This window comes from Mus caroli, chromosome 1 (assembly GCF_900094665.2).
Source record: "Mus caroli chromosome 1, CAROLI_EIJ_v1.1, whole genome shotgun sequence".
Lineage (NCBI taxonomy): Eukaryota > Metazoa > Chordata > Mammalia > Rodentia > Muridae > Mus > Mus caroli.
In genome coordinates this window covers 139444736-139455521 of record NC_034570.1, presented here as the reverse complement: position 1 = coordinate 139455521, position 10786 = coordinate 139444736, and the positions used below count along the sequence as shown (strand labels likewise).

At 35.6% G+C, this 10786-nt stretch overlaps 1 pseudogene; it reads left to right on the top strand.

The window, feature by feature from the left end:
- The window catches only part of LOC110296174, a 5001-nt pseudogene extending 4326 nt beyond the window's left edge, over positions 1–675 (top strand).
- The last annotated feature ends 10111 nt before the right edge of the window (positions 676–10786 follow it).

Below are 10786 nucleotides of genomic sequence, written 5' to 3'. Positions count from 1 at the left end.
GGAACAGTTTTCATTTGAGAGGGGGTCTGACTCTGGTGTGAGAGTTCAGAATGTACTCTGGGGTGAGGAGTTCTGGTGGTCAGTAATTTTCCTCTTTCATTGGGAAAGTCAGGATCGATATAACCTACCCTGCTGGGTTTATGGGTGTCATCAACATTGAGAAGACTAGAGAGAACGTCCGTCTAATCTATGACACCAAGGATTGCTTTGCTGTTTATAGTATTACACATGAGGATGCCAAAGTATAAGTTGTGCAAAGTAAGAAAGATCTTTGTGGGTACTAAAAAATAATCCCACATCTGTTGACCCCCAGTACTCGTACTATTCAATACCCTGATTTCCTCATCAAGGTGAATGACACCATTCAGTTTGATTTGTAGACAAACAAAATAACTGACTTCATTAAGTTCAATCCTGGGAACCTGGGTATGGTGACTGGAGGTGCTAACTTGGGGAGAATTGGTGTATTCACCAATAGAGAGAGACATCCTGGCTCTTTTGATGTGTTTCATGTGAAAGATGCCAATGGCAACAGCTTTGCCACTTGTCTGTAACATTTTTGTTATTGGCCAGGGCAACAAACTATGGATCTCTCTTTCTCCAGGAAAAGGAATATGAGTCATCATCACTGAAGAGATAGACAAGAGGCTAGCGGCCAAACACAGCAGTGGGTGAAATGGTCTCTAGGAGAAATGCTTGAGAAGTATTTTTACTCTTCCTACTAAAAGCCTTTCTAGGCAACATGCTAGATTAAACAACACAATGAAACTTAAAAAAAAATCCTGAGTGAATGTGTATTATTGACAGGGACACTGCCATGTCAAGGACTTCCATGCCTCAGACCCATAGAAATGGCAGAAGCTCCCTTAGTGAGGCTGGGGGCAGGGTTGCTACCAAATCCTTCCTCTCTACAGTTGACTATGTAAAAACACAAAACAAAACAAAACAAAACAAAACAAAACAAAACAAAACAAAACAAAACAAAACACCCTAACAGCCGCAACTTCTTCCTTCCAGATATCTGGATATCCACAACCTAAGACGAATCCCCAACAGAGACCTCCTATTGAGACTAGCTAACCACTCACTCCTCTTGTACTGTACAAAATAAATGTTCGGAGGTTTTTTGTTTTGTTTGTTTGTTTTTGTTTGTTTGTTTGTTTTTTAAAGAGAGGTGGCCAATATTCTTATGGCTAAGTTTGATTAAACCTATGTACGAAGACTGGAATTATGTTGCTGTCAAAATAGGTAAGTATGATGTTAGTTTTAAATGAATATTTGTTTTTGCAATGGTTTAAAATTTAGAGAAAAGTAAAGAATACAATAAACTGCCTGTCTCACTGAAATTTTATCTGCAAATAAGGTGTATTTATTAAATACATACAACTCCATGCTTCAATTAAATTCATTTAGTCTTAGTGTAATATATTTTTAATCTGTTTTAGGATGACATTTCAGTGTTTTATACATCATTAAGTTATATGTTCTTAAGTTTCTCTTTTGATAATTTTTTGTCTGTTGTTTTATTTTTTAATTTTGAATCTCACTGTGTATAATGGTTGAACTAGAGCTTGATAAGTAGACCAGGTTATATTGTAACTCATCAAGTTCTACCTGTTTCTGTCTCTGAACTGTTGTAATTTAAGGTGCAAGACATCTGGCATGTTTTTCTCATAATGCTTTCAAACTTGAAGCTGGTTCATGAGAAATACAGTTGATTCCACCTAACTAGTGTTAGTCTAATATTTTTTTGTATGAATATAGATTTTTTTAAATAAAAGGTCACAGAGATGATTAATGTGCCATTTTCATCTCATCCCGTAAAACTTACATGCTATGAACATGACATAAGGAATGATATTTCCTTTGAGATAATGTTATCAGATTTATCCATTGTTAAATTGCTCTTTTCTCTTGTAGTATCCTTCTGGAAAGAAGAAAATTAATATGAGGTGTGCACACTTAATTAGGATGCTATACTTGATAGCCTTCAATCCTGAAATTCTTTAAATAGATTATGCTAGTTTGAATAAAAATAACTACTGTGGGCCCATATATGGTTAGTCATCACGAAGTAGCACTACTTAAGAAGAAATGGAGGTGAGGCTTTGTTGGAGTAGATGTTGCCTTGTTGGAGGAAATATGTTAGTAAGGTGGCCTTAGAGGTCACAAAAGCCCAAGCCAATCAGCTTCCAAACGCTGACACCATTGCATACACCAGCAAGAATTTGCTGAAAAGACATCCACTCCTGTATTGGATACTGCTATCAAGGAGCAATATCAATGGGCTGTCTATCACTGCTCCTTTGTCTTTTGCTTGCAGGTTCTCTCAGCTCATAGGGAAAGACAAAATGTTTATTTGTAATGAATAATATATTTACACATATTTGTGTATATTTTAGATGTGATTATCAGTGTCTACCATAAGCTAACACAAATTCATGCTCACAAGTCTACTCTTATTCACACTTACAAGAATCTGTCCCATTTCTGACTGCTGTTTTTATGTATTCCTATTTTCCATTGCCAAAGAATCTGATGCTGACTATCTCTTAACTGCTCAGGTGAAGTATCAATGAATAAATAGTATATCATAAGCCTTAGTAAATGCTTCTTTAGAAAATGCTTTAATGAGTTTTAGCTAAGGGCTTTATATGTCTTGTTTTTCCTTTAATCTATTTTGAGTGTACATGTTGAAATGTATATGCATGCATGTATGTCAGCCAAAGGCTGATTTAGGTGCCAGCTTTGTGCCTATTAATTTTTTTCAGACAAGATTTTTCACTAAACTGACTTATTAGTGAGATCTAGGGATTGCCCTGTGTGTGTATTGCCCCCTCCCAACTACTAGATCATTGGGATTAGAGAAATGAACTACAACATAGAGAATTTATGTGGGTACTGTGGACTCAAACTTAAAAGCACACTCTTGTATGCCAAGATCTTTACTTTTAGTCTTACACACAACTCATATCCAAACTCATTCATATCAACACCTTTCTTACTCCCCCATATACATTAACAATGAGGTTATTTCTATATTTTGTATTTAATCTCAAATTTAAATATGAAAATTTCAAGCATGAAAATATATCCATTATTTTTAACTATTCTGACAGATTTATAATTATGTATTGATATTGCCATGTCGCCCTCTTTTGCTGTATCAAGAGATACTTTGTTTCTCTAAACTCTCCCTAACCTATTGTATTGTCTTGAAACTCTAATTGTTTTCTACATCATAATTTCTCCTTTTGTAGAATGTCATGAAATTGGGGTTATACACGATGTTGTCTGTTGTTATGAGAAACCTGGCAAGACTCAATTTAAGAAAAAGAGAGGGTTTTTTTGTTGTCATTTTTGTTTGTTTTTTTTAAAATAGGTCAATGGTACATACATCACCATTTTTGAAATATCATGAGAGCAAGAACAAAGGACAGTTAGGAATAATTCATACAGTCAGGAATTAGTAAATAAACTCAAATTGGGACTAGGCAATGTACCCTCAAGGACTCCAATACTCATGATTTTAATTCAGTCCCTAGGGTTCATGTGGTAGAATAGATTAACACACACACACACACACACACACACACACTCACACACATACACAAATAATAATAATAAGCAAACAGCTCATGACTTACTTTCAGAGACCCATAAAATACTCATGGAAACATAATTTGAGGAAGGTAGGCTACTTTCAGTGTGACAGTTATAAGAAAAACATTTTATCACAGTGGGAAAGGCATGGCAACAGGAGCAGATCAGATGTCCATAGTCAAGAAGAAAATGTCTCCATCAAATCAAAAGAAATCAAAAGCTATCCGAAATAAATCAAAACCAGCAGCAAAAATATGTCAAAGTATATTATCTATAGAGTCACAGTATATCTAATACCATAGGGAAAATTTCTCAGATATTTCTTCTTCTTTACTGATGTTGTGGCCACTTATTTGCATCACATGCCTCTGTCTCTATATCATATCCTCGATGTGCCATCTTCCATCATCCTATCATTTATTTTCTACCTCTGTATCATTTTTCATAAGGATATGAACTCATATTATATTTATAGCTTCTGTCTCAATCCATAATACCTCATCTTAATGTACTTAATTTTCACTAAAAATTAATTTATCTGTATGAGGAAGTATTGGTTGCTGTCAGTTTGGGACACTAAAGAGGAACGCTTTTAACACTGATATGAAACTGCATGAACCTGTGTAAGTTTTCACGTCAATAAAGCAATCTTTCAGAGATATTATAGTAGCAAAAACTTCAATAAGATCAGAAGTAAAATTATGAGAGTATTATTTTCTTTAGATAGAACTTTTCGTCTAAGGCTCATTGGTGGTCATCAGGATCCTCTGTTTTAGAAATGATGATATTTCTACAACAAAGCACATAAAAGCTCAAAATCGGGATCCAAATAACAAATGGAAATGAAAACACCGCAAAGCAAGGTAAAAATGATACTGAGAGTTTTTAAACCACAATATGTGAAACCACTAGGCCTGGCATTGCTCTCTCTAGCGTAAAACAAGTGAGGTAAAGTAAACCAAATAAATACAGAGCAAGGACGAAAATAACACTTAGGAATTGAGTGACAGCTTTTAATGTTGGCCCACAGTGTGTGGGGAAAACTTTCTTATCTAATGCACGCACTTAATGGAAAGCTAGGAGGTTGCCAGCACAGGAGCCTTTTATGATGAGCAAAATAAAGTTCACTTTCTAGAGTGCAATCCTTTTCATAGGATCTTTGCTCTTAAAAGGGTTCAATCTTCTGAATAAAGTTTTCAAATGTCTTGGCCCTCAAAAAATATTTATCAACCTTTCACACAAAGCAGACTCCATTAAGAAAATATATCTATGCAGAGACATAACAAATTTATCATTGATGTTATATGAGTAAAATTATTTTACTTATATGTTTACAATAAGGACATACCTAATAAATACAGAGTTTACAAAAATAATGTGTTTATAAAATAGTTTTTAAAGTCAGTCAATTTTAAAGAAGCCCAAATCTCCAGGTAAATAGATAGAGCTTAAAACAACTATTGTGAAGTAACCTAGATCCAGAAAATAAAATATCTATATAGTCTATCATGTTATATTTGAATCACTAGATATGCGTTTTTTGACTTGGAATATGTGGTCAGCTTTCAAGAATACAATGTGATACTTCGAAATAATGAAACAGAGGTGGTTAATCGGGGTCCACTATAGAAGAGGGGCTTGGAAAGGGAAAAACTAACACTAAAAAAAATCCTGAAAAAGTCATGTTTCAACCTACTATTGTAGAATCTTTCTAAAACAGGTAAATACTGACCTATAAGATGAGCGTAAATGGAGTTAACATACAACATGAGGAGGAAGCCCATAATAGATACCAGAGGCTAAAATTCCAAGGGCTACTAATGGGTTACTTTTCTAGGATTTGTTGGCCAATAAGGTCTTTTAGATCCTTAAATATTACATGCCATTGTCAATGGTCTTTCTTTCCCTCTTGACCTTGATTGAAAATCCTGCTTCTGAAAACATAACATACTTGAGTTCCAGAACATGGAGAAATCAAGCTGGTAATCTCCTAAGGGTTGTATCCCTATGACTTACCTTTCATGGTGCTTAACAGTGCTATGGATACTTATTGGAAAAGGAAAGTCGTCATCAATCATAAAATCTGTGAACCTTACACCTATATTAACAACTGGCCTGTCAAGATCAAACAATAGTGGCACAGCTATTGTGGGAATTTCCAAATCCTTTATGAGTAGATTTAGTATCTACTCACCACAGTTTGAAACCCATGTATGACACTATTGCTGGATCAAGAATTTTTTTCTTAAGATCATAGAACTTAGAGGAGAATCTAATACTATTATTGGGCTAAATGGACTGAGTATTCAATTGAATACTTACGACTTACCCTTACAGAATCTATTGCCCTTCATTGGCGATGCTTGTTTTCACAGTTTTATGGTGATTAGTAATGGCGAGACACATAATTGATCCAGTGAAGAGAATGAGAGGAAAGGAAATATTCAGACCTAAATGAAATATGAAAGTAACTCACCTTGTCCAGTAGATCCATTTGAAAGTGAGGATAGAAAGAATGTAAGAGACAGAGGCAGTGGCATACTAAAATGTGAGTGTTTGTGTAATACAACAGATGTGATTTATATATACTGCACAAATGAGTATCAAAGAAATTGTGAAATTATGCACAAATCTAGGAGTAGTTGGAGGAGTGTGGTTAATCTGATAGATCATATATCAAAATATCAATAACCATATAAAATTCTTGTGGCAGGACAGATGGCTCAAAAGTAAAAACCACTGGCTCTTCAGGGAACCTGGGTTCCTTTTTCTACACCCATCAGTAAAATAACCACTAGTAACTGTAACTCTAGTTCCAGGTTTTGAAAGTCACTGTTCTGACTTCCATGGTCACCTGCACAAATGTGGTGGCACGCCTTTAATCCCAGCACTTGGGAGGCAGAGGCAGGCAGGTTTCTGAGTTTGAGGCCAGTCTGGTCTACAGTGTAAGTTCCAGGACAGCCAGGGCTACACAGAGAAACCCTGTCTCAAAAAACAAACAAACAAACAAACAAACAAACAAACAAAAAACAATAAGAAAAACCAAAAAAAAAACCAACAAAAAAAACCCCTATTATTTACAAAGCACAAAAGTGAAAACAGCAACAAAGATGAATATTGTTAATAAAAGTGTAAATTAGTATAGATATTATAGAGAACAGAATCAAAATTTTAAACAAGTTATACATATACATATACAATATATTATTATATTATGCATATAACATACGATACATAGACATATAAGTATATATCAAATTATTGAATTCTCATTTTATCACAGTCTTGGTAATAATAAGGCATAAAATTAAGCAAAATGTCTATAAATTGATGATTAGAAAATGAAATTGGGCAGATATACACATAGAAGCACTTATTATCCATGATGGATATAATCTTGTCATTTGCAACAAGAATAAAACTACCTTACAAATGTTAAGTCAGACAGGATAATGCAAAGCTCTATGATGTCATATGTAAATAGAGTCAAATTAATAAAATAGTATAGAACTTACCCAAAGTTCAGGTCTATAGTAGGTAGAGAAAGGAAGTCCAAAAGTGGCCATCTTCAAAGCCCTCTCAGAAAATATTACTTTATCTTGCAAAATAAACTTCATAAACATTAAGAATAGGTAACCTGAATAGGGAAAAATAATCAGGAAATGTCTGTGGGAACATAGTGTTTATACTGATTACACTGTTTAAAAGGGGAGTAAGGTGATTCCAGAGACATTTGATTATTAAAGACAGGCCAGAGATTTAATTTGCTGCCCTTTTAGAGGGAAAAAGGCTGCTAGACACACACTGTCTTTAGAAACTGGAAATCGTGGAAGTGAATTGTCCCCTAGAGTCAGGAGAAAGAATTGCTGCCTTTTAGCATGTTTTAAAATCAATATTTTGCATTTATTTATTTATTCTCTATGTGTGTGCAAGCACATGTGCTTGTGGCATGGCTCATGTGTGGGGATAAGAGGACAACTTTGTTGATGCCTCTGCACTCCGCCCACCCTCTGCTGCCACTTCCATCCCCACCCCAACCCAGGAACCTCTGTGAGACACAGCCTTGCTTTTTCTGCCACTATGTTGCTTAATTGTGACAGCTTGTCTAAGAGCTTCTAAGGGACTCTCATCTCCAGTCCACCTCTTTCTGTGTGAGTGCTGCTACTCCAGGGCACACTACCTGATCCAGGGTTTTTATGTGGGCCCTGTACTTGGATCATCAGGTTTGTGGACAAAGGGCTTTACCTGCTAAGCCATCATTCCAAGTCAAGTAACAACAACCTTATTTCCACTCGATGCTACTTTGCCTGACCTCTTTTAAAGCATTCCAAATAATTAGTTCTTCAATCTCTAACAGTTCGTTTCCTAATATACAGACTTGTTAGACAGTTCAGGCTGACCTTGAATATATCATCCTCCTGCCTTTGAGTTTGAAGTTCTGGGAATGATGATGTTCTCCATCAGGCTTAGATAGGTTTTGTTGTTTTAAACCAGGAATTTTGTGTGTTACAGAATTTACTATACTTTTCCTCAAATTACGTATATTTTGGTGATGTATCTAATTTCCCTGCTGAATAAAAAATATATAAATATTGCTGTTTTGAGATAATAAAATAAGTCATTAATTCTGAAACTCGTCAATGTCAATATGGAATAAATAACTGAGGAAAAAAATCTAGTAAATTCAAATTGTCCTGATGAATTTATAATAACTTTTGACTTGGGATTGTATAAATCAGAAAATTTACAAATTTTATTCGATCAATAAAACCCCTTTTAGTTGACCAGAGGGAATACAGATTTTTGGATTCCCCAAATGGATATACTAAATATTAATAACTATGTGCAAGGGAGATTCATCTTCCCTGAAAACACACACACACAAATCAAGGAGTTTCAGCTCTTCATTATGCGACTTACATCACTAATCATGACCGATTCAGTCAGCCTTGGTTAGCTTTACTGAGGAACACATATTCAGAGTCCTCAGTAAGGATATTTCTTTCCCTGCCTGTTTTCCAATAAACTTTTAGCAGCTTTTATTTTTCCCTATAAATAGGAGGAACATGATAGAAGCAGACTCCATTTTCCAGATTTCTGGGCAAGAGAAGCTTGGTCCAGCTTCATTCATCTCAGTAAATACTATTTTATTCCTTTGAAGGTAGTGTAAGGTGCAATCATTTCATTTTTTATCACACGATTTTAAAGAAATATTGTTTCTGCATAATGTATTGTTTTATCTGCACCACACAAAATTATATGGTAGATACTAGTGCTGATAGGCAGAGAGGCACATGCCTTTAATCCCATCCTTCAGGAGACAGATGCAGACAAGCCTAGTCTTCTTAGAGATTCTAGGACAGGCCATGGCTAAACAGTAAGAGTGTGTATCAAACAAACAAACAAGGAAACAAACAAAAAGATTCTGAGAGGTATTCATCGGTAGAAAGAGTGAAAATTACAGAATAATACTTAATCCTTCACACTATTAATATTTTCTCTTTATAACAATAAGATTTAAAAGATTCTCCTTGTTCATGGAACACTTATAGAATTTTATTCTGAGAAAAAGAGTTAATGACTTGCCGCTTTCAAAAGATAATGGTCTTATGGTTTTCCTATGATAATGCAATTAATAAAACAGACTAAGACAAATAATGAGTGACCTAAGATGAAAGGTCTAACATAGATTGAAGAGTCTCTCCATCTCCAGTAGATAGCCAAGCCTCAAGTGAAGGGATGGGATTACCAACCTACAGTGAAAATTTCTGACCTAGAATTGTTCCTGTCTAAAAGCACTGCAGGGACAGAGGTGGAGAAGAGACTGATAGAAAGGAGGTCCAATGACTGGCTGAAATTGGGATCAAGATCAAGGGGAGGATCCAAGGCCTGACACTATTACTGATGCTGTGGTGTGCTTACAGACAGGAGCCTAGTATAGCTGTTCCCAGAGAACAGATGACTGAGATATACACAGATACTTGTATCTAACCATTTGACTGAAGTCAGGGACCCCTATGGGTGATTTAAGGGAAGAATGGAGGAAGCTGAGGAGGAGGGAAACCCCATTAAGAAGACCAAAAGTCTCAACTAACTTGGTGCCCTGGGAGCTTCCAGACACTGAACCACCAACCAGGCAGCGTACAGGAGCTCATCTGAGGCCCCTAATGCACACATAGCAGAGGACACCTTGGTATGACCTCAGTGGGAGAAGATGAGCCTTATTTTGGAGAGACTTGAGGTCCCTAGGGAGAGGAAAGCCCTGGTTGGGGTGGGAGGGGCAGAGCATCCTCTCTGAGACAGGGAGGAGAAGGAATTGGATGAGGAACTGGGAGGAAGGCTGAGAGGCAGGGGCAATGGCTGGATTGTAAATAAGTAAAATAAATAAAATACTACTACTACTACTACTACTACTACTCATAATAAAGACAGGGAGGAGAAGGAATTTTATGAAGTACTGGGAGGAAGGCCGGGAGGCTGGGAGGCTGGGGCAATGGGTGGATTGTAAATAAATAAAATAAATAAAATACTTCTACTACTACGACTCATAAAATAATAAAAATAAGAAGAAGAAAAATTTAAAAAGATAGCACATGTTAACTTAAATGTCAAGTAGTAGATCATAGCACTCACTATTGAATACATGAAAAGTCCAGAAACATGTTATATAGTGATGATTGCATTATTCTCCATTATCCATATTTCCTATTCTTAATTATAGCTAAAACAGTATGGGGAGGAAGGAAACCTTACTTGTCATGGAGATCAAAGTTCAAACGATTTGTGTTTTGCACATTATAGTGTGTGTAGTAGAACAGAAGTGGAAGTGTAGAAAGAAGCAAGGTAAAGTTATTACATTGTACAATTTCCAATCAAATAGAGAAAATCTAGAACTGCAGTTGAGAGTTTTATGCCATTTACTCAAGGAGTACACCTTGTAGTCAAATCATTGTTTATCTTCATGTAAATTGCTTTCCTGAGTATTAAAAATAAACACAAACATAAACCTCAGTGAGCATAACTTAAAACAGTGGAAACCAGGATTGTAATATTTCAGAAACTGCTTTTAGTCGAGCTCACATAAAATGCTCTTTAACTCGACTTCATTGCATTTTGAGATGTACTCCAGTGTAACTATTAAAGAGATTCATAATAGATATTGAACTGAATAATATTTGAAGTG